Raw genomic sequence first — 26,239 nt, forward strand, 5'->3', positions numbered from 1 at the left:
AGTAAATATTCTAGTTTTACTGGACTAAGTTGGGTTACACTTAAACCCAACAGACATTCACAATACTATGATAAAGCTTATGAGTTCCAAACTTAAATTTACAAGACGATTAAACGGTGCATAAGTCTTAGATACTTTAACGATGCCTTATAAACATTTGAGATACAACGGTGAATAGAAATGCATCAACTGCATTGAGAATACCACGGAGAGAAGATAAAATATAATCGTGGAGCACGGAAGAGACGCTAAAGGGAGGTGTGGGACAGAGAAGATAAGGGAAAACTATCGCTGTCGACTGAATTGGCTGTGGAAACCAAAATAAATTTCTGTCAAGATAGAATGTCTATTTCCTTGCTTGGAATAAGGATATTACGAGGGCCCAAGTGTGGAGCAATGCTACACCAAATACAAAAAATAGAAAGATTCAGTGGAACAGTATACGTTTCCCCTTAATAACTGACATCATATCCGGTTAGTAATGGAAAAACATATCCAGGAAGACAGTGACAGATGCATTAAGAAAAACGAGGAAAGCTGATTTTGTGACTAAGGCATTTACGATCAAACTTGTTCTAAAATAAAAATGTGAAGGTGATATACAGCAACTGGAAACACAACAACTATTCGAATAATCCCAAAAAAATATTTAGATAATATCACTGGTCAATTTCCTAGCTTGGATCAACAAGATACGTCATTCTTGGAATGGCACACATCTTGACGAAGGTATTAAAGTAGAATTTAATTTCAATTGTATTTTCTATAACAACCTTTGACAACCTATGTTCCGCGTACCACCGGTGGTACGCGAGTCAATGTTGAGTTGTACGCGAACTAAGTGAGAAAATCAAAAGATAATATTAACATAAATAAATTTTCCCTGAACGTATTTGGTTAGTGGTATATTTAATGTGTTAAATTAGAATTAGTGGTACGCCAGCGAAAAAGGTTGAGAACCCTGGTCTAGAACATATTATACTTAAGGAAAATGTTGGGCCCTGTCATATGGAAAGACACTCTGTAAGTTTATGTAAAAATTATATGAAAATAAAAAAGTTCTTCGGGGCACAATTGCGTCCATATTGACACAAATCATCGTATGAAAACAATTCATTTCATTCAGTTGGTGTGAGAAATCCAAACCTTAAATACTGATTCAAATATTTATTTATTTTCGTGCCGACTTAAAAGGTTGTGGGCCAGTTTTAAACTAAGCATGCAATTAGATGAAGATGAAAAAAGACTAAACAAATACACACAAAAACAAAGCAGTGCGATGCTGCATGATACTGAAGTTATTAAAGATGTAACTTAGAGAGATAATGTCTGTATTAAACATGGCAAAGTACCCGCAGACAACAACATCAGCTGATTAACATTTAGCAAAGGGGCACTTTTTAATTGAGGAGAATATACTGAACATAGAAAGCCTCTGAGCTACCGAGCAGGTTCATGAACACTAACAGTTTCCAAAGGGTATAATAGTAATAATAATAATAATTAATATTGGTAATAATCTACAAGATAACATTTGTAATCTTTAGCACTGATTTATTCAAATAAACCATACTTAACTTTAAATGTCAGAAAGATATACTGTTCATAGCTTTTGTGTTTAATGTTCCTGTTTCTATGTTACTTATACAGAAGTTACTGATAGAGCCCAGAGCGTCTGATTTTACAGGAAATTGCGCAGTATCAATGAATGCACAACTTTTGTTATAATTTTTCTCTTCTATGCAACTGAGTTGAAACGAGTGTGCGACAATTTCAGTACAAATTCAGTGCACCAGTAAACTTAGCAGTCCATGTCTCTGCTCGTTTCCAATGAAGATAAGAATCCAACATAATAAGTTCGAACGTCTCTCGGGCTCTATTTATGTCCTGAAACGCTTACGTGTGTGGAATATCATTTGCAGTCGAACGTACGCTGAGCAAATGGCAGTTTCGAGAGACTATGCAGAAACTAGGTCATAGATAGGTCATTATAAAGCAGCTCTGTAAATAATAATCACCTGGGTAACTTATTAAGGAAGCATTGCAAATTGAACACCAATGCCACAGAGTAGAGAGTTCCGCATCTTTTATAAGGTAATTATTTTGCTAAAATCAAACAATAAAATATTTACATTTGACATACATTGAATACATATGCAGCCTTTGGTAAACCCAGTCAACTGATCAACAGAATTTACAATAATCCAACAGCAGTCAAGTTACACGTGACACTAATGCTATTTCGTGTGGCCTCTCTGACTGACAAGATATACGTCCACGAAAGCTATAAGACCCGTCGCATGAAAGAAACGTGGAGCTTATATAATAAGGCTTCTTTGGCTCAAAAGTGGCTGTAAAAGACGATAATAAATTCTCGGCATCTCCAGGTCTCAAGCAGATCAATAAAAATCCAAACAATCTACACTGCTTCGCTTATAAGTACTACGCTTTTTATAAAGTCGAGTTATAACAGCGCATGTGCCTTTTTAATTAATTTATACATAACAATGTTCTTTTGAAATTCTTACTGTTTTTACAAGGGAAAATTGAATTTCATATGATTTTAACCCCTTCACGTCGAAACTCGTCCAAATGATATTTAAAAATTCCGTTCTCAACTCACAAAAACCACAACGCAACTTCATTATCACAGAAAATTTTAATGTCTTTTAGTGAAATATTCGCTGTTTGTCGTTGGATGATAATGAAACGGAATTTCACTCTGCGAGAAAAACGCAGAGCTACCGAATATACAGAGAGTACGTACTTATTGTTATAGCTGATTAATAAAGGGTTCATTCCACTGTATAATATCATGCATTATTGTATTACATGTTCAATTTTGCTTGATAAATGGGACACATACGTTCATAAATACAGATTACATTGAAAGGTGTCATGACTAATGCCAAAATCATCTACACACGTTCAATAAATTTTAGCTTTGGCTGATCAGAAGTCGCCTAAAGTAGATGAAATTCGTCCTTGGAAAAGTGATAATTATCCTACCGGCCATACTTCAATTTCGGCTCTAAAGAACAGTTCTGGTCGATCTCTGTGTTAGTTATAAGCCAGCTCATATGAGTTAATGTAACGTTTTACACATCGCCCAATGTTACGAATATTAACTAATACATAAAATTAAATTAACGAGATATAATATGGCTGTTCCAAAATTTTACAATGACTAAAAAGACAGCGTAACAAAGAAAGAAGAGGGAGGGAAGGAAGGATAAAAGGAGAAAGCCATTAGCTAATAAAAAATGTAAAGAAGAAATAAAAAAGAATAAATGGGAAGAACAAACAGAAGAAATAACAGAAAGACGAAATAGAGAAATAAGTTGGTGAAGACAATAAATATTAAGGATCATGCAGAAAATAATTTTGTTATTGTCTCCCTAAATTATATGCTCAAGTGTTATAGTGAAAATACACAATAAGGAAGCAATGCTTGTTATTCAGGTAATGTTCGTAAACAAATGTGAACGTCTGAGAACATAATGTATTTAACATGGGAGTTAAGGGGTCACACATAGAGAAGCCTGAAACAAAGTGCAGAGAGGGGTAAACCCCACCCCAGGAGCGCACGCACGCAAGCCGACGTCGGGTCGTGCCGCTGTTAGACGCAGGCGGACAAACCTGCTCCTTCAGTCGGATGCTGTCTACTTTCCCCGGCGGTCGGCTATACATAGGCTACCCGCTACACGTCACTTCGCCCCACGCATCGGTCCCAGGTAAGGATGCTGTTCAACGATGTAATACCCGTTCAAGTACGTTGTTATCTCAACAGGTGCAGTCAAATTCATCGGAAGTAATGAATATTGTAAAGAATTATTTTACGAGAACTTTCTACTTAGTTGCAAATCTTTATTTGTTAGGGCTTAAAATAATTCCATCTTTGGCTACAGTGTAACTCAATAATGAATGGAATAATTGGATTGGACTGCGAATATTGGATACGTATAGTTTTTAAATATATGTCAAGCACGGAAGAAAAAATTACATCTGTATGAAGGGTCTCTCTTTTAAATTTATTAAGTAACATTTTTACAAGGAAAAATATGCACTGCTGTGCGTCTTCTAGATTATGTATCTGGTGATAAAATTCATTCCTAAATATCCTATTGTGGTGATATGACGACCGAGAAGTCCTATAAATTTAAATAAGATACTTCTGCTTAAATAAGAACCATCTCAATTGATAGAAACCCAAAGGTGCATGCCCATGTTCGTGATTTTAATTTTAATCCGTATTTAGACACGCTCTGCTTTTAACTTATATTACTGGAAATGATTAAACTCAGAGAGAAACTCGTTAAATGAATACATTAAAGTACACAGACACAATATGTATAAATTTAAAGGATTCCTACTATCGTGCTAATCACAATGTAACATTGCTTTTTTGAATCTTCTTTATCTTCTAGTTTAAAGAAACTTCTTCACCAGGTGATAAGAGGACAGACCAATAATCTGTTGGCCCTCGCTCTGGTGCTAGTCTCAAACCTGAAGCGGGCTCAGCATATTTAGGTTCTGTCTTCCTTTTACCTGGACACGGAAGTAGAACAATCCAAGATATTTTTATAACACCCCCCCCCCCCCCAAAGAAAATTACAAAGCACATTTGGTATAATTAGTATGACCACAGAAATATATTCTATACAAAAAATGAATTGTAAATTCCGATATCTATAAAAGTAGAAGGGGAATCAATTCGAGGAAAAATGTATATCTTATTTTGCAAAACTTCTCGTGCTATTTATGGGAAAAGTTTTTTCATTACTTCGTACCTCTAGGACTATAGAGGTTGGGGGTAGTTAGATTCTCTTTTATTCCTTTTCTTCTGCAGTTACGCTGCGTCTCGAAATGCGCTACTAGTGCAGAGCCCCAGTAGCTAATTGCTTTACGAGTACATCGAGTAGAAGTCGTCCGCTGAGGAACTTGAAATGAACTACATTTTCAATTTTAGTTCGTTTTTATTTCCTCTTAGGTATAACGAAACATGGAATCGAATTTATCTTCAGTGTTGTGAATTACGCAAAATCGTAATTCTAAGCTATTAAAACGGTAAAAGTAAAAGTCATTCCTCCTCTTGTGGTATCGAAATTTATTATTAGGCCTAGGTTCTATAAACATTTGTCTTAAATCTATAACAATAAACTTTATGATCACTCATAGTCACCATCTGCTACAGCTGCATGTCCCGCATATTATAAGCCTGCAGTCCTATACGCATAAAATAAGTAAGTTACACATTAATTATTCTGTTTTTGTCCGTCTAATCACAATTCATATATAAAATTTACAATTAAGATAATTAAAATTTCATTTTGTGTTCCTCATCGAACAATCGATTTACAATTGGAACATCTTTTTACAACATGTTTCGGTTTCTATATAAACCATCTTCAGGTGTAAAAGTTAAAATTATAAACTTAAAACTTAATTACAATTTCTGATATGCAACATTTTTGGTGATGTTCACTTCCAATTATCTTAATTGTAAATTTTATACATGAATTGTGATTAGACGGACAAAAACCGAATAATTAATTAAATTTCACAATATGACGCAACTATATCATCTTAAGATACACATAATTACGGAACAGTAATTCAGTAAATTTCGATCGGGTGAATGTTTATAGAAATAATGTAAGAGTAATTAACTAACAAACTCCTGGAAGCACAGTCCTTCGTGAGAAGATAACAGCATGTTCTACTAGTCGACAATTTCCCGCAATTTATATTGCCCGACGTTTTATTGCTGTGTTCACAATAGTTCGCCATCCTGAAGCAGATCAACTAAATACAGAGCCTATAGGTCTATTATCGTAAGACATATTTAACATTATCCCTCAATTTATATCTAAATCTTTTGAGTGGTATCTTCCCTTTAGGCTTCTCAGCCAAAATTTTGTGGGCAATGCTTTCCATGGCTCTGACTGGTAGACGTTATGAGTAATAAAACGGAAACAGTAGCAACGCTTTTCCTCAGAGATATTTCTGGATTAAGAAATACCGATCATTAAAAAAGTAAAGCTATTCGTGATATCGATACGATAATGATTGTATCTGTAAGAGGAAATTGCGAAACATCTATAATGTATTCCTCAAAACCGAATCGCGAAGCTAAATTATCAATGTAAAATGATAAATATAAGATGGCAGAAGATGGAAGTGTTTTAGTTCTTATAATTGTGACAGACTCACAGCATTATTCCGTGAAGATTATAGTATTAACTTAAAGAAATTATAAAACTTTATCTTTTACCTTTGACGAGGTACCGGTCTGCATTCAGTCATTCCGTAACCTGTAATTTGAAATACATCATGGAACTTTCACTAATTACACTTTAAAATTAATTGTTTTTACTTTGATATAATATTTAAAAAACAAATGATCTTTCACGCAAACTGTAAATTTCTTTAATATTGTTAAATTATGTAGCTGTAACGCAATTGGGTTCTTTTATTTCTGACAGAAAGTTAACAAAATATGTTACCATTTCTGACACAACGTGATTCATGCACAATTATTGATATTTCTCGTATTTAACTGTCCTGGCATCAGTGATACGGTCATTTATAAGTGATATACCAGAAGGAATGTGGAAGAATGTGGTCGTAGATTGTCCTCTGTTACCATCCTACAATTTACATAAGACAAACTAAAAAAAGTACGAAAATTCCCAGGTAGGATATTCGATCGCCCGGTTGAGATGCGATTCTTATGGGCCTAATAATGGCACAATAATTCCATACATCTGTGTCAACAGGCCTTTGATATAATTTATCACACCTAGAATTAATTCATTCATAATGTCCTTATTTTTATGCTATCTGTTCTTCATTCATCCTGTATTCCCTCTTAATAATTTTATCTTTGCAATTTTAATCCTTTCCGTGAATACAGAAGTCATATTTCCAAAATATTATAAATTCTAAGTAGCCTCTCTCTCTCCCTCTCTCTGTCTCTTTTTCCTGTTGGTTTGCTTCGTATTTTTTCACACAAAGACGGAAAGCAGTGCATAACTTTACATTAGCTATATGTTTATTTATCTGTTTCTTTATAATTGATTTACGTTGTAAATTACTAATCTAGGTTCTTCAGTACAAAAAATTAATTGGATTGAAAGTGGAACGAAGCCATATTGGCTTAACGTAAAACAACTCCCAAGATTATTTGGGGGGATATGTAAATCACGGAAAGTATCAGTCAGGACAGCCTGTTTCCTGACAAATTTGAATAGGCGACCTTCAGAATAGGATGTGCGGCCGGCAAACCCCTTAGCTGCCACATTCTAAGAATACAAATAGAGGCTTTTCAACAACAAAGTAATTAGTATTTTTTTTACAATTAAGCTATACGTTATAACTACAAACAATAATAATAATACCCTGATGTGATAGAAGTGTTGTATATTTTCTTGTTATCACACTACTTTCCTTCTTGAGATATTGAATTTAATTCAATTCATTTGTTAAAGTGTTTTCCAACAGCGAGGATCCAATGACAAGCAAACACTGATAATACATACGTATACAAACACAGACTAGAATAAATATATGAATGAATATATATAATAGATCAATCAAACAATTTATAGAACAAGTAACTACAATACCACAGATACAAAGATAAACTCTTCCATCCCCTAACAGACAAGATATTATAATTTTTTTCATATATCACAATAATAAAACAGTCCAGCCATAAGCAAGTAAAAGAGTCGTTATTAAATGTTTCTTTCCCGAAAACTAATTTTCCAGTTTATGGGTCGGATAATATTCACAATTCGGTAGATCATTTCCATGAAGCCCACCGTTCAAGCACGCCTGACTGATAACGCGTGGTTGTAAAACATACAAGTAATCATGAACAATCATCAAGAAACAAACCATTAAGCGATTAAAATTTACAAGGCTCGACCTCCATTTAAGCGGTCGAAACTCACAGCACCTGAAATCTATAGAGTACAATCGGAACAGACGCGTGTCTTGCACGCATTTCAGAGAACGGTGAGACTCGGGACTCCCACGGTTCTCATTTTATTTCAAGAAAAATTGCCTTCTAACTGCATTATAATAAATTAAAGTTATTTTAGTTGTCAAACTGCGTATTCTCTAGATAACTCATTGCGTAGAAACGTTTCAGATTGTTAGAATGCGAAGGTTTACATTTATTTGCGATTCATGTAACGTCAGTACCTCAGAATTTATAGTGCTGAATGATAGGATGAATTGGAATGAATAAGGAATAAGTCTCAGGAAAACCTCGGGACACTTCAGGAGAGACAATTTCCAGAACGAGATTTGAACCAAATACCTCCAGAATACGAAGCTGGAGTGTAAAAATCAACCTCGACGTCGGTATAAAGGTATAAAATCAGGCGAATTAAGTAACGCACCTCTGCAAATCCAATTGCGTGACTGAGCCTAATAGAACAGAATATCGTTTCTGAGCGCATGGCATGACTTGTGGCATTAGCTGTAACAGGTTGGACTAGTTCATGCAGTTGTTGTAAATGTTCATCTACAGTTGTGAACTGAAGGGCAGTGGATTTGTACAAATATTTAGGATTCGAATTATTTATTTCGCTGGTGCGAATCTGTGAGTTCCTGGCAGTGATGTGAGTGGATATCTATTTTCTGCTTGTATTTCCCACTAAAACACCTTGGTAAATATGCTCCAGTAATGTTCTCAAGGCGGTGGCTACGTACATTTTGTTTTAAAAGGTTTTGTTAGTTTTCTGACTAACCCTTCTACTTAATAAAGGTGAGTAACGTCATTGTAATTTTATCGTTTCAACAAGCCATACTCTAAAATAAATTAATTCCAGAATGTGGAAAGAAATCGGTCCGTGTATGTCTTAAGACTCTTAACGGTCGACAGTTTAACCGCGTTGGATTATAGAAGAGAAATCGGTAAACTAGTTTGTTTTGGTAGTCATCACAGACTCGTAGGATTTTTTCGGAGAACACGACTTTGATGCTCCGTGGGGCGATAAGAATTGCCTGTTAATTTGTTCCTATTATCTAATGCTTGAACGACGAGGAAAATAATTTCAAATTCACTATTCAACTAATATTAACATTTTCGTTTTGTTAATTTACGTACCGAAATCACATTTATACTGATACTGTATCGTTGTATAGTCTTATACTCTGAAGCTTAAGCTCGTCTAAATATTTAAGAATTCAATCCGTACTGCAAAGAAAACGAAATTCTGCATCAATAAAATTTCAAATTGTTAATGCTGTTTACGGAAATAATCACTGTTTGCAGTGAGAATTATGCTAAATCCGAAGTAAAAAATTATTGATTTTTGATGTAGTGGTACGTATAGTTACCATTTTGTTTTAAACGGTCAATTAAAGCTGGGAATATGATACATTATACGTACTTTCATATTAGGAGTAGACAAATATATATGGAAAACGCTAGAGTAAAGGGGTGTAAAGCCTAAGATTTCGGGTCAAGGAAATCAGTGTTCGGAAAGTTCTAACAAACAATTTTCTCGATTTTTCAAAATTTTACAGAAATGTTATTAAAAAATACATGAACTTTAGGTTTAAGTAACAGCTTTTTTAAATTACAGGTTGTATGGTTGAGGTTATAGACTGTAAATTAACAATTATACATCGGTTTAATTTTTTAGACTTAGCTCCTTTATCCAGACAGCGGCGATATAGGTAAAACAGTGATGCATTTATTACGACATGCGACAAACAATCGGATTGATTATGAGAAAAAGAGAAATGATTATCTTTAACCTTCAAATTACTTGCCAACATCATCACTGCCATATATGGAAACAGTCCTGAAAAATCAGTAATTTTAAAGTATTTTCAGTGGTCAGCGAACTGCCCTTAATACCTTAGTCATAACAAGTTACGAAATTTTCAGTCAGAATACAATCCGGGCGCTTTAGCTGCAATTTTGAGCTTTGACTTTCCTGTATGTCAGATCAATTCCACATGCGGGAATGTCCTTGTGGACATTCCCTATTTTTTTTCAAAAATGCATGTGGATCTTTGAGTAAAGTATCTGTTACTGCTGTCTGATCACAACTAAATTTGGAACGTGTGGATAAATTTTAGTCAACACTCCAACATCAAATTGCATATAAATTTATTTTGCCTTTGTTGACTTGTTACATTCATACAGACAGATGGAAAGCAATTTTAACAGACTTTCCGCAGGGCAGCGAGCAAATCTATTGTGGCTCCTTAAAGCGAACTTTTTCTTTCAGTAAAATGAGAAAGTCACACGGAGTCAAATTAGGCGGTTACACGGGGATGTTTTAACACATTTGTTTCTTCGGTAAAATCTCCTTAAGCTGTCGAAAGTAATGTGTGGGAAGGAGAATTGTCCTAATGAAAAGCCTATTTGTCTGGTTAAAGTTTCGGTTCATTTTAAAGTTGCTCTGCCGTAACCATTTGTAACTCGAAGGGTCTCCTACAAGAGCCGACGGACTATCAACTGAAAACGTTTTTTCCAGCAAAACCGAAGCTGACAGCGCTTCAGAACCGTAGGCATAGGTGGACAGTTACATATTCCTGTTTACTATATATATATATACATATTGTATATGTATTCAAAATATTTTAGTTTATTTCTTTGTTAGTCATATAAAGAGCTATCACAAGTTCAAAATCTACAGTGTCCAATGTTTAAATTAATAGCGAAAAATGAATTCAGAAGGATATGGAAGGAAGCAGTCGTGACCTAATTTAAGATGCTATCCTGGAATTTACCTGGGGAAACAGAGAAAAAACATGAGAACCCTGTAAAATAGCCAGTCATTGGGAAGAGTTTCTGAATCGAGATCTCTCTAACAAGAAGCACGTAATGTTTACAACGCATAGTAAAATCTAGAACATAGTTTCGTAACATGTACCTAACTACTGTAGCAAAGGTGCTGAAAATTTGTCATTCTACTGAAAATAACATGGAATACTGACGAGGTAAAATTTGCTCAAAATCATATTTGTATAAGGTGTAGCTTCATAATTTATATATTTTTATTTATAATTAAGCGAACGTCGTTGTCGAGTCATTAACACTCCTTCTTCCCATTCGGAAGGTCCCGATTTAAAATCTCGGAGATGGGGTTTTTCGTGGTTTTACTCAGGGCCCCTCAGGCAAATACCGGGCTAGTACCTTAAATGACGCTACAAACACGCATCCTTCCTATCTTTCAGTTCATTATTCACTACCATCATCTCCTGTGGTACTGAGAAAGTGTTCTTAATTAAACAATAAATAAATAACATCGGGGTGAATAAGATGCGCAGGACATGTAACAAAGGAGGGACTCGAAATATATAAAGAAATTTAGTCTAAGTATGTTGAGGAATAAGACAACTACTAGGCGGTGGTTGCAGGATAATATTAAAATAGGTATTATAGAAGTAGGACATTAGGATTTGGACTAGATTCATGCAAGTCAATGTACGGTAAGATCACAAATTTATGAAATGGCTGAATGAAAACTGGCTTTTCAAGAAACATACTGAATTGACAAGATTTATCAGGCCTACGTTATAGATGGCAGTACAGGTATCTACAGTTACGAAAACAGTGGTGTACTTTCAGACAATTTCTGCGTCTCCACGTATATATCAACTTATATACTCGACAAAATATGTAGGCTTACTGTTCTGACTGATCTACTTCTGAGCACGATATTATCATATTTTAAATTGGACTCGAATACACAGTACTGTGTGTAACTCACTGTGCCATAAATTTGCATTCTGAGGGGCTTGTTAAAATATTGTTATTGAGCTACATTTTGTATCTCCCACCTACCCCTCCCCTTCCCTCTCCTCCCCAGGGTCAGTATATCAATTTACTTAGCAGGCTACGTATTCAGCTTCAACGATTTCCAGATTGTAACAGTTTCAATCGATAGTCTGAACGTTTCTATTACATTGTTATTGTCTGACATTCTGAGTAACGTAGGCCTTACTGTAAATTATCGAATACCTAGGTAGCCGTATAATGCCTATAATAACGCCCATATAACTGAATGCTCTTAAATTTATGATAATTTGCACAATATACGTACATACGTTAATGGCCGACGAAGGAAAGTAAGTTCTTAACATTTTATTACACCTAGTTACCGACGAACGAGGCTTTTAGAGAAGAGGCTGTGGTATATCTTGTTCACATGTGATTGGGCATATTGCAATTTTGTTTTCAAAAAATATCATTCGTCTTACTTTTCTCAGTAAGTTCACACTGAATTCTCCAAATTTGCTATTTCTGAAGTATTCCATTCAGATAAGAAACTTGGTGGACAAAATATGCATACAGTCCACGACTGTAATCTTGAGACTTGCAAAGAATGCAGGAAGTCTGTAGCGTTAAAGGCAGACTATCTTTCCACCTTCCTCCTTCACCCCACTTCCTCACCACACAAGTCTCAAGATTACAGTCGTGGACTCTATATTATATTCTCTGTTCCTTTGTGAGGTACTCCTTTGTAAATAGACTTTACAGCACGAAAAAGTCATGTAAGGAAAATGAATATAAATTATGATACTTGTCCTATTAGCTGCTACAACACTGAGTATTTCTCAGTTAATAAATTTTACATATATCGAAATGTCAAATTTGGAACAAAGAATGTTAACAGTGATCTAAAACACATAATTTCATCAATATCTACACATCTTTTAAGAAGGGCCAGTCTGATAATGCGAACTTAGTGGCGGATGAAACATTATATTCAGGGCGTCCAAAAGGTTTCTGCTGAGTAAACTAAGCGATAGGTAAACTGTGGTTCTTGCGCCGTTTAAAGGTGGATGGGGCAAATAAATAACTTACATCATTGGCCAAATTCGATATTTGAAACGTTTCCGTATCCGGTTTAGAAGAATTGTGTCACAAAGATTATGATGACTAAGATTTGTAAAGCCTGTAAACGCATGAAGACATGTGTCACGCAGTAAGACTTATACTGATGTCTACCAGTTGAAGAATATTGAAACAAGTCGGGCGTTTAATACGATCGAGAAACATTATGTATGTTATAAAATATTTGTGTAAAAAAGAGACAGAAGTTTGTAACTTGCTTAAGGAAAGCAAAGCCAGATGGCGAATTCCGTGGAGAAAATCCATTCTTTAGGATCAAATAGTAATTGAAATGGTAAAGAAAATCCTCGCCTTTTAGGAAACCCGTTCACCGCGTTCACCATGTTCGACCGTCCTAGACTCGAACCTCAGCTACACGAATGTACTCCACAGCTTCACATTATCCTTGTTAACTAGTCAGTTAAATGTAAGTATCCAAGTTCAACACAACTGTTCGATATTCAAATACCTTCTTACACTTCCTGTTTTAAACTGACTTCACCAGAACGCCTTTCTTCTGCAGACGTTTTCCACTTTAACGCACATACATTTTATACGTCACAAAATTAAATTACAAATTTTCCATCCCATTAAACGTAAGTTTAAATATAGGCGTGTCTCTTTAACTTTCAAGCTTTCTTCAATAATTAGTCATCTATTTCATATTATTTCAATTAATTCATAAAATATGGCATAATAGTTAGGAATTATTCAAAGCCTTAAATATGTAACTCAATTAAGAACACTAAATTCAACAAAGAGTTCGTGTACATCTCACGAAACCTGCTTTCATGCTGCACAGATTTCCTAGTCACACACCTGCGTATTTATGTTATAATCTCATATTTAGAAAATGTAACATTTGAAGTTTTCACGCGGCGAGTATAAAGATGGCTGTGCGGTGTTTAATCTGAAAAATAATACCAACTTTTTAGAGAACTTTGTTGCCTCCTTCATCAGACTACATGGCGCAAAAGTCCACAAGATAGAGTAATCTTATGAATATGCATTCTATACTCGGGCACACATGGCAGAACGTTTGAATTCCATTAGAGTCACATCTCGTTTTATCAGTGCTTCTAACTGTAAATATCTTAAACAAACATATTACTGTTATTATCATATTCTGATATTGAGTAATGGCGGTCCAAGAGACAACAGATAATAAAGCCTGTGTGAGAGAACTGGGGAGAACGAGTAGGAAGGATAAAATATCAAAAATATTTGTCCAAAATTGGTTGAGATTATGGGAGGTGACTGAGTTAAGTAGTTAATAGGACATCCACTGAGATATCAGTTGAAAAGTAGAAGAGAAATTGTTTGCCGGGGTGGAACTAGAAACAACTGGATAAATTGAGTAAGGGAAACAGTTGGAGTGAATGACAGGAAAAATATAAGAAAATATTGGTGTTTTGATACAGAAAGGTAGAATATGGAGGCAAATATGAGGGAGAAAAAGGTTCTTGCCGTGTTCTCTGCCATTTTCTGAACAGCAACTGACAACAAAAATGCGCAACAGAAATGAAATGACAGGAGTAGACTAATGTAGTAGAAGGTTAGGTGTATGGAGGTTAAAATAATCTGAGTTGGTTGCAGGAACAGGATTTGCCCGACTTATAGGAAAGAACTGTGCAATGCTATGAAGTATTAAGAAATGATTGAATGGAGGAAATGTTTTGAAAAGAGACTTTGGAATTTGGGTCAAATCATAAGCAAGCATACGGACACAACTGCGTGGTGAAGAAGTAAGCAAAATTGGGGAAAAAACTGAGTCATATCTTAGTAAATAAAAGGAAAAAGGAGATATGAATCTTAAAAATATTATAATGAAAAAATGCAATAATTTTAAGATAACAATTAGACAATTAGCTCAGATACAAATAAATGTATACAGTAACTATGTAGTAGGTAAAATAAAACAATAAGGAAATTGAAATTTAGAAAGTGAATAATCACATCTATACTGTAGTAATTAGTCAGTCTGTAATTTAATTGAAACACGCTGTTTAACACGATAAATACATAAAATGGCAATAAATGGAATTATAAATACAATATTATTGTATATAGACCAGAGTTACAGAATACTGAAATGGTCTTATACAGAAATTAAAGTAGTCAAGATGTACAATTAGTTGTAATTCAAAAGATGGTGGTATAAAACCAGAGAGTTATGTACAAACGTCTACAAAATCTAAACGATATAAATAAATTTCTTATTAATATTATACTTTTGAAAAGGTCTTATTAATTACGTGGAGTTTGGATATTATATATTTGTCAAAATTCTCTCAGCGATTCTCACTGTCGCCAGGCCTGTACCTATTAACGTTAGTAATACTTCAAGAATAATTTGGGATTACATTTATGACCAAATTTCATAGGCTTAGCTCCAATATTTCACTAGATCTCAGTGAAAACAGAATTTTAAGAAAGTGTTGACACCATAACCATGTTATTCATTTCCATTCTACAAAAGACTAGTCTTAAAATAGCTCCATATTTATAATAAATAATCCGTGGCGTAAAAGCCCTCTGAGAGCCTAAGCCGACTAGCTTGACTGCTGGCCTCCTCACTTTCACATACCTAAGCAGAGGTGAACGATCATCCAACCAGATATAGGGTGACGTGTGGTCAGCACGACGAACCCCCAGCCATTGCTAGTTTTCATGACCGGATTACGCTACTCATTGTAGCTCCCCAATTTCCTCACGATGCTGGGTTGGCACCGGTTCCATACACTGGACGAAAATCTCTTGAGAAATTTGTTTCTCGAGACTCGAACCAGCGCGCATTCCGTGTCACCGGTCCGAAGCATGATGCCTCAGACCACGCGGCTACGGCGCGGGACATATTTGTAATAATCTGCCTATTATAATTCACAACGTCAGGACCCCATGTGGCAACTGCGGCACTTTTACTTCACATGTTCACGCGTCCATGTCGTTGTTTTCATGGGCCGTATAAATTCAGAATGTGAAAGGCTGGAGTATATTCTAAGGGCATAAAATTCTGACAAAGCTTCGTTAAAATCGATGAGCTGTTCCAGACGTTAAACATGAACAACTCACAGAGAGCATGTTGGTCTCACAAGCCAATCCCACCTCCACATGAAAAAAATGAGACAAAATGCAAAATCTCTTTTCTCGCTTAATTTTGTGCGAATTTAATATAAAGTAACAGGACATGTAATTAGCTTGTTAATGACTAACGTACTCATTCTAGCTTCTCCTTGACTGAAATTAACTCATGGTTTCTTAGTAATAAAACATTTAAAAAAGAGGAAATATTTAACGAGTAAAAGTAATTTTTGGAACAGGCATTTTTTCACACGAAACTCGATAATTATTATGTCACAATCTTACTTCAGAATAAATGTTCAAGAACTTTAAGAATTTAAACAATTTCATTCGTCTTCATTAATATTAAAAATGCATAAATTTCCTTAGTGCAATAATTGTAATATATATTAGAATGTCTGATTTCGATAACAAAGTAAGAGAACGATTTCATCTGTTACCGATTTTCGTATAGTTAGGAAAGTTGTCACAATCAGATCCCAGCCATAATCTTCAGAATAGAAATGCTGTCCTTAACAAGAACACATGAGACCCTATTTCAGTGTGAAAATGTATCAATCACTCAACGTTTCATGCCCTGGCTTTCTAACTACAAACAGTACTGGGTGCTTTCGACGCTATTCTAATAACTCAGCCTTCCATTTTGAATCGATTCTATCACGCTTGAAAAGCCGCGTCCATCAGCCCGTACACTGCGATGCTGGATAACAGGACAGAATAAAAACGCTATCTATAAAGAATTGGCCTTCGAATGCAACTTCGAATTACGTAATTTGTTTTGATACATTGCATAATTTTTCTACTACCCTTGATTCATGTCGAATCGAAGTTAGGGCACAAAATTCCACTTCGTAATATTTTATCACCTGTAGTGACGCGTATAATGTGCACAGCAAAGTAGTAAATGGAGAGTTCTCAAACCGGCACCTTTGTACATCTTTGTAAGAGTTTACGTTTTCATGGCGCATAGGGTTTGTACAAAAACCGGCTTTTGAGAAAACCGGTTTTTGAATTCCAGTATTTCCAAAAAAACCGGTGTTCGATTTGTACAAAAAACAATATAATTAAAACAGTAAAAAATATTTGTACTTATTTTAAAAAATTTCAGTTTATTTAATATTTATGGAACTACAAAAATATAACAAACTAAAATATACTCCAAACAAAACCAAATAAAAAACTAAAATATAAATTATAAATTTTTATTTGATTTAGTATTTCTCTTCAGGAAATGTGATTTCAGAAAACATAAAATGTCCACTGAACGATTACTTAATCTTGTTCTTATTCTAGATACAAAATTGCCTGAAATAGAAAATACTCTCTCACTGGCTGCTGAACTTAGTTTGCTCGTTTTCAGAGCATCAAATAATAAATCTAAATTCTTCGTTCTTTTATAGGTTGCCTCAAATACTTAAAATTCGGCCTTCAGTGTCTTTCGATTTTATATTATTTCTTCAGGGTCCTCAAGAAACCTATGAATCGATTTTTCCATGGCTTCTTTTAGAGCATTGCCCTGATTAATAGTTTATCCGTCTCCGATACATTCATCATAGGAATCTGTTTCCATACAAGAATTTGGATATATTCTAGACAATATTTTTCCAGATAACTTCATAATATCGAGTTTTGAAGCTAGTGGAAATACACTAGATTTCTTTATTGAAATGTTTTATGGATTTTGCAAATATAGCAAAAGGGTTACCAATCCAATTTGTCTTCTTTCTTGAATTCGTACTTCTAAAGCATTTAATAATTTGGAACTAATTTCAGTCTTTAAAATTTTTAGTTCATTTAACATAAATTATTACATATTATTTCTAGTACCTAAAACCGGATTTTTATTTTTTAAAAACCGGTTTTCGAATTTTACAAAGTTATCCAAAAAACCGGTTTTGAAAAACCGACAAACCCTAATGGCGCATGAATGCAATACTCCATATAGAGTATGAAATTATAATCTAATATTTTACACTCTCTACCCCCAGTCCCACGGTATATATAAAAAGAAGATAAAAATATTATAGTTTCTGAAATATTTATACACTGCACGAAACTATCAGCCAACAACTATTACGGTGAAGCAAACTTTTCAAATATACAGAGAATAATTGAATGCATCATGCTAGAGGTCATAATCGGCAATATTTTGCATTATAACATAAAATAGTGGAATGCATGTCATGCCAGAAGGGCGTAATGCTGATGCTGCTTTAAACAGAGCCACGGGCGTATTAACACTAACAATAAACATCTGCCAAATCGAAATGCAAAAAAATTAGAACTCTGTAAATCAGCCATTTTATTGATACACCCTTCTGACATGTTATTCTCATTATGAAGTTGCATAAGACAATGGATAACTTAAAACATGACCTTAGCGGTCGACTACTGCTGATTACGCATGTGTCAGGTACAAGTTCTAGGGAAGGATCCTCGAATAAGGAAGTTGGTTGTTTTCTCAGTCCCTCCCAAAATTTATTACATTAAAAGAGGCCACATCCAGTTTCTTCCAAATATATTACAATTTATGGCTCACAAACCATCTTACCATTGGACAACAAATAAACCTGACGTATTAAAATATTTCTTTAAATAAAGCAAGAATATTTTTCAAGATATAAGGACGTTGCGATGAAACAGCGATTGAATTCTAACGAAGCTGTCTCTACCACGACCTCTTTAAATTAAAATCTTTTGTTTAACACAATACCTTTATCAACAAAAGTGCATAACTCTATAAGATGTGTCATCATAAATGTATAATTCATCACTACACTCATGATGGCTTCGTTTAACGCAACTAGAAATTTCAAACAGCAGCTTCGGTATATATATTTATTTATGGAAAGGAATTTTGAAGAGAAATTACATTATGTTTACGTAAAATTCCAACAAACCCCTTCCATAAATGAAAATGATGAACACACAAGCAACTGACATGATGCTTCGTAAGGTCCTCTACTTAGACGTAAAATATGGAAATCGGCCATGTACAGGAAAAATCACTTTATGCTAATTTAAGTGTATTGTGACGATGAATAATGCAAACACGACCGTTAAACCATGATGATGAATAATGTTCATAATAGCGGATATATTTTAAGACACGTTATATTAAAGGTAAAGACAAGTAATTGGTAATATTATTATGCAGCTCTATGATTCTAGGTTTACATAACGGCACTTTCTAAACTGACATTTTTATACAAAATAGGACTAAGGGGTTAATCTGATTATTACATTTTAATTAATGCAGAATAAAACTATGATAGCATATTTCAAGTAATATGTTGTAATGAGCCTGGAAATACTAACATATGTAAACGACAATCAGCTTTCGGATAGGAGATTCTCAAATCAAGGACACAGAATATGAAGCAGAGGTGTTAATATCTACACCATGATGTTCAGAAATATCTCACTGTATAACACATGTAAAATTGCTGTCAGCCCATTAGAAATGGTAAGTTCTTTGCTTCTCTCTGTGTTACTGTTACTGGCACATTCTATACTAGAAAGATTCTTTACAGCGATAATTTTGTCCTCCATGCATTGTGTAGAATATAAAGTCACTATAAATATTTATTATTAACCAGCAGAAGCGTTTCCTACAGTAAGCTTCGTTAAATTCGAGCGTAGTAAGGAATTTATAAAAAATATTTCATCTTTCTACTTTAAATAACTTTTGTTGCTCGATCAAACTTACTGACCAGGATTTTCAGTTCCTTTCTTATGTGACTAAATCAAAGCCGCACAGCCCTTCCTGAGAAGCTGATAATCGCTCAGGTGGTCAAGATATTCAAGCATTTTGCATAAATCAAGAAAGTTGATCAACATAATAACATAATATCGCACACACTAATAAAATATCACAAAATGATTTAGCGCAGAATAATAGACGCATTTGTTTTAAGTGCTGTTGGAAGTCTACTATTAAAATATATTTCGTATAGGCCTCCTTTTATAATTTTCTTCTGTAAATATGTGAATTTCTGCTTCTAAGCTTCCAGTTCCAAGAAGAAATGTCTGTTTCTAACAAGCTTATCTTTTAGATTTATTAAATAATTATGTATAGCGTTAAACTAAGGGAACATATGAGAAGAATATAGGTTAATTTTTACCACTAGGGTTTCAAACTTCTTGTCCACCGTAGGGTAGTTTAGCTAAGATACATTTATTTACTGGTAGACTTTGTAAAGTAAATGGAATGTTGTTCGAAATCAATTTGTATGGACTTGTTTATCGGGAGTGTTATATTCACAAAGTTCAGCATTCATCTCATTACGACGCCCTACAACGTTCCAGAGCATGCAGTTCATTGTGCTGAGGGAAGATAGATAGGCTTAGTACTGCATTATTACTCACAGATCAATCGGTAATATTGGAAAGGTAATTCGTTAATAAGAATGAAAAGGAAGGGACTGTGGGTGTTAATTTTATATATTGCATTGAATATTGTCAGCAACGTAATAAAAATGTTATAGAAACTCTTATTTATATAGCACAATTTCTTATGATTCTATACTTTACATACAGATTAATTCATAAAGTTTAACATTATCATGAGATATGTATAAATAAGCAATAGAAATACGAATATTAAATACAATGGAAGCGAATAATAAAATTAATTTAGCAATTATTCCTACAGTAATCATTAAGTAAAAATACTTTTTAATTTTACGTTGATAAAGGTAATATGTATCTTCAGAGCCACAGCCTGTCCGAAAGCAGAATTACGTTCACGGGTTCAAATCCAGCTCATGTACTTTAATATCCACCATCTACTATATACCGCGAGCGTAAGCCTCGACTAGCTGGCTAACAACGATTGGCTGGCTGGAGTGGTCTGACAATGGATTTTTTCTTATTAATTCTGCTGTATTTTAGTGTTTGAAGCACCACTAAATCACGATTTACTTTAATTCAATTTTTGTGTTTTTAAATGTTATTTGGGCTAGCAGGACTAACACGTTCATGTTCACAGTAAATTTCGTACCAAACATAGAGCAGTTGGCACATGATACTGAAAACAGAACTTCTGAAATCTAAAAGTAGGCTACTGCTTGAAATAAACTTAATGCTATCTGTATTTAATGAAACAGAAACAAAAGAATGTATTCGTAACAGACAATTTTTATATTCCTGAAATTTAATCCCTCATTTCTTCCACACGCATCAAGTAAGGAAAATATAAAATAATGAAATAAAAGTATTTTATCTGCACTAAATCAGAATACATTTGGAAAATACGTTTATTGATTTTATTCCACCATCGTTTCGTCTCTGTGAAAAATTCAGCACGCGTTGTTTTATACATCCCACTGATTAAATGTAAGTTTATAAACCCGAAACAGGATGAGGGCCGGTACCATTTCTAATTCCTTCCGAATTATAGGTTTACTTCTTTCTGCGCCATACTGTAACAGTGGGACCAGGCGGATATCAGAGGTATGTGGCCTGATTCAAATTTCGTGCGAGATGAGAATAAATACCATTTGTGTTGGTGCACGTACAAGGTTATGTAAAATAAACATTTTAATTTTTGAAAGGGAAGTACGAAACATGAAACACAGCAGATTGTACTTGTCATTGCATTAAACAAAGTTATACATAATTTGTAAGATTTGAGGTTTTCACAGCGGTGAGTAAGAAGTTTCCTGTCTTCTGGGTTATTGCGCTGTACCATTTCTTACCAATGATTATAAAATATTACACCAATTACTAAATTTAACAAATTTTTGTCTGCATGTTATAGTTATTAACAATAACAATAAACATCCCGTATAAAAAATTTAAATAGTAATCCGGTATCAATTTCTCACACGATCTATTTCAAGGTATTCTGGTTTTGGTCCGCTGAGTTGTTTGCCATGTAGTCTTGTGGTTATATACAGACTTTACATAGGAACGTGCTGCCGCTATCTTCAGGGTGAATAAAACCAGCATGTATCTCCAGATATTTGATACGCAACCACGAAATTACGCGGCTCACAACATAGCCGTTAAAAACATTACATTAATTTTTATTATTAAGAATTTATTAAATTAAAATTTATTTCATACAAGTTTATGGTTGTAACGGACTGATCCGAGTAGAAATGTAACAGTAACTGTGTAATGGTAGAAAAGTAATGTTAATCTCATGGTTGACTGTACATAGCCTTGTCTGTAGATACTGAGACTCAGGCCCTAAAGTGTGAAACCACATGTAACTAGAACAGAAATAAAATTGTTTCCATTGCAGCAGCAGTTAAGATACGTACAATAACCGCCCTTCTTATGTAGTACCTGCACCCATAGTCCATACGTCATTCTTTATAATCGAAAACAAATCTCCTTTCTATGTGTGACATTTTCTTACTTGGAACCAGTTCTATATGTAGTTTTATTATTAAACAAAAGCAATAAATTCTTATCTATCCACAAACTCTTACAGAAGTCAATGTTTATCTGATATACAAAAGAAATACGATACGCAATAATAACCATTTCACAGAAAGAGTCTAGCCATTGTGTAGATTATAACAGAAATCTTAATTTTCCATTTCAGTACATTTTAACACTTGACAAAGTTCTATTTTCTTCTCCTTGCGTGTCTGTAGTATAATTATAACCGAACAACTGCTAAAAGGTAATTTATGTTCTGAAACAAATTTAGTCATGCAGCTGGAGGTCTCTCTTACGCCTATTTTGTGAAAAAGGTTACACGAAATTTAGATTCTAATGACTCTTTATCCTGTAACAAGGAATCTGAGGTTAATGTTTTTCTTGGTACGTCAGGGTTGAATTGAATAATCTTTCTATTATGACTGATAACCGAAATCGTATGAGGGAATTATAAATAATCGCCGGTTTATTTTTATAATGGCCAATTACTATTACCATAACATACTTATGTACATTTAACTGTATCTCAATTCAAATTGCAAATACAAGACACGTATCAAACAGTTTTGTAGCAGGAGTATATTATGGTACAAGGCGAAAGTAGCGACCATCTGTCTATCTCAATATACTTTTAAATTCAAGTACCTGATTATATTTTTATAAAACGTTATACCAAGGAGTCTTATTCAGAACTGAGGGTCCACTTCTTAAATCTGAATAAAACAATAAAATAAAAACCAAGAAAGATCAACAAATGTTTTAAAAATATTATCTTATAATTACGTTATTAACCCATTACCGAACAAAATTTGTTTAGCAAAGAATAATTAATACACATTTTACATCAAATTCAATTCATAGTCATACTGAAGTTAAATTGGACATGTGCATACTTATTTTAAAGACATTTATTTCTATAAATTTTTACTGAAATTAGTATTTGTTGTATGCTGTTTGTTAGATATGGTAAGAAATACATTATTTTAAATTGTTCTTAGATATTTTCTGCGATCTTAATTGAAGTAATACAATCGGTCGACTAGTGACATAATGAATGCTTCAGCTCACATTAACAAAGGACCAACCATCTCCTCTGAGTTCTGTTACTTCAGTTTCACGAAGGACCACAATATGCACAGATAATCACAGGGGTCATTTCGAGCAAATTATTCATTAACAGAAACATTAATAATTACCCCATAAGCCTCAGTATATTATTTAATTTTAGTAAGTTATGTTTAATAAAATAAATTAAATATTAATTTGTTCGTACAATTATTCTGTCAGCAACATTAATCGTTCAAATAACTGACTTCCAGACATATGTTTATTGCAACTTTTCGACTCGATTTCAGCACAAACCACGTCCTTGAGCTACAGGCACCCTATTGCGGAACACAATGCAAATGCAACAGGAATTCAAATTGTTATATTCATCGCCCTGATGACGGAGGCAGTATGACCTCTGAAACTTTGGTTAAAATCGACCAGACTATACAGCGCAACAACCCAGAAGACAGAAATCTTCGTACTCACCACTGTGAAAACCTTAACTCTCACATGTTATATTGTTGTATCGATTAGTAAGAGATTTTAAGGACGTCAGAGAGAATGATAGAACATAGAGGATTTGAGGCTATCGCAGCGAGTACAATCAATAAAATCTTCTCGGGCAATCAGCCGCGTCAACTGGTTACCGTAGTAAACCGACGTTTCGGGTACCAGTTGACGCGGCTGGTTGCCTGAGAAGATTTTATTGAATGATAGAACAGTTTGAATCCTTGTAAACACAGAAGAAGACAACGTCTACATCCGTGAAAACGATAATCATAAAAGCCTAAAATATTAACACATATATAAAAAGACAGAGTCGGAACGTGAGAGAAACGCTGACCACCACTAAAGGGATTGAAAACAAATACGTTTTCCAAATATTCTTACTGCCAACGCACCACAACCTCAACAACTGCATAACGACTGAACCTTTATAAATGTTGTGTTACAGTGGAAAGTTCGAAATATTTCATGTTGTAATTTCTTCCCTCTGCATTAGTCTGTTTTACGTAAAGTGTAATTCGCAAAGCGGTGTATTAGTAAACTCCACTCGCAAAGAACATTACGCCTGCTTTCTTATTCAGATTAATGGGACAGGAATATTGGGCGGAAGTTTCAGGAAATAATTGTACTGTTATCATATTAGTTACATGTCTTACTCATCATTTTAACAATACATGTGCTGATTTTCAGGTATCATTATAATATCTACTACTTTGTAAATTTCACAAAATGATCCCGTACATAAACACTACGTAACTACACTGAAAAAATCTTAGTGTCATACATTTTTATTTTTAGAACGTAGGTTTATGCGATATATGTACGTTTTTTCTTCATTTTCGAACAACCGCATGAGCTCCAGGAATTAACAAAGTACGACTTGTCGAAACACCAGTGTAGATTAACTACACCTTCCGCAGTACTTCGTCGCTTGCTGAAATAATATTTCTTTTTCGTTTCCGGAGATATAAAAAAGTGTGTAGAATTAATTAGCACCATGAAATCAAGGCAGTTGCTAAGCCAGGCATTAACTTTTTAAAATATAAGTACAAAGTTCACACATTTCTTTCTCATAATTTTTTGTTAGCTAACGCCTGCATGTATTACGCAGTCTTGGTTAGTCACTAAAACACAAATCACAATTGTCGCGTTGTGAATGTATGGGCTAATATATGACATCTGAACATATAATGAAAACTGCGATCGCTGTTATGCACAATAGTCAAATAAAATACATTCTATTTTAATCTATAATATAGTTGTTTTCACCTCCCTTGTGGTTCTGGAAGTGAATGTACCAAATCATTTAATTTATTTATTTATTCATTTACTTAACTGTGGCCCCATCAAAGATGCTTGCAAGAACTGACGTTAAACAGCGTCGAATATTAGGATGATTAATTAATAATGAAGTGACTTAAATGAAGGTATCTTTGACCAATGAGTAAGGAAAACCACGAAATATCTGTCAGAATTGCAGGTCACCGCCCCTGGAAATGAACACGAAACCTCTCGAATACGAAGCAGAAATAGTAATAAACGAATCACGACATTTAGTAAATCATCTAATTATACTGTCGTGTTCACGTGCATGAAATGTAGTAGGATAAATTAAACTGTCAATACCTTCATCTATTTGTACGGGTAATCCGAGATAAGTTTTAAACAAAGAGCTGACGGTTGGTCTCAATTAATCTGCCAATTGCAAGATTCTTGAAAAGTGATTAACTTATACACAGAATAAATGATACACAGCAGGTAATTCACATTCAGTATCATTAAAATCGACAGCATTCATATTACACTGTCTACAATTTAACAGGCACAGGAAAAATACGTTTTTACGATTTAGTTGTTGTGGTTAAAAGCTGTTAAAGGTTAGCTGTTTAAAACAATATATACTCTACAAAGGAATTCTTATTGTATGTCTCTTCACAAAGCTACGTTGGAGACAATATATTACCATATTACTTATAATAACAGGTCTGCAACCATTTCATGGTGACGGCTCTATAAACCAGCAGATCCAGCTACATGGTACGGACTTCATATAATACGATAAAACTGCAAAATACGGCAGTAATTCAAAATAGCACAACAAGTAAATAGATATTGAGTCGATAATTAATTAGAATCCCATAGGTCGTGGTGTTGTAGTTCTGACGCACTAGGTTACTTGTGTTTATCTTCAAGATGGAGGCGATATTTTATTCCGAAACATTGAAAACAATCTCGAATATTACAGTGTAATAATTCACAAGACCACAATCCGTAGTTTTAATGCTAGACAAAGTTTATAATTCTGTTATCATCTGGTCTATTATAGAAGACGTTGAAGAC

The 26,239-nt window shown here is 34.2% G+C and overlaps 1 protein-coding gene across 2 annotated transcripts in view; it reads left to right on the forward strand.

Moving 5' to 3' along the window:
• The first annotated feature begins 3,654 nt into the window (after positions 1 to 3,654).
• Positions 3,655 to 26,239, forward strand: part of LOC110834112 (cell adhesion molecule 3) — a 206,635-nt gene continuing 184,050 nt past the window's right edge. For both annotated transcript variants that reach the window (XM_022072945.2, XM_022072946.2), the window contains exon 1: positions 3,655 to 3,734. The gene's annotated coding sequence lies outside the window, so the exon portion shown is untranslated. The remainder of the gene's footprint in view (positions 3,735 to 26,239) is intronic.

The sequence above is a fragment of the Zootermopsis nevadensis genome, unplaced genomic scaffold (genome assembly GCF_977971745.1).
Source record: "Zootermopsis nevadensis isolate Lab colony 2312 unplaced genomic scaffold, Znev_1.0 Znev_ptg000013l, whole genome shotgun sequence".
Classification (NCBI taxonomy): domain Eukaryota; kingdom Metazoa; phylum Arthropoda; class Insecta; order Blattodea; family Termopsidae; genus Zootermopsis; species Zootermopsis nevadensis.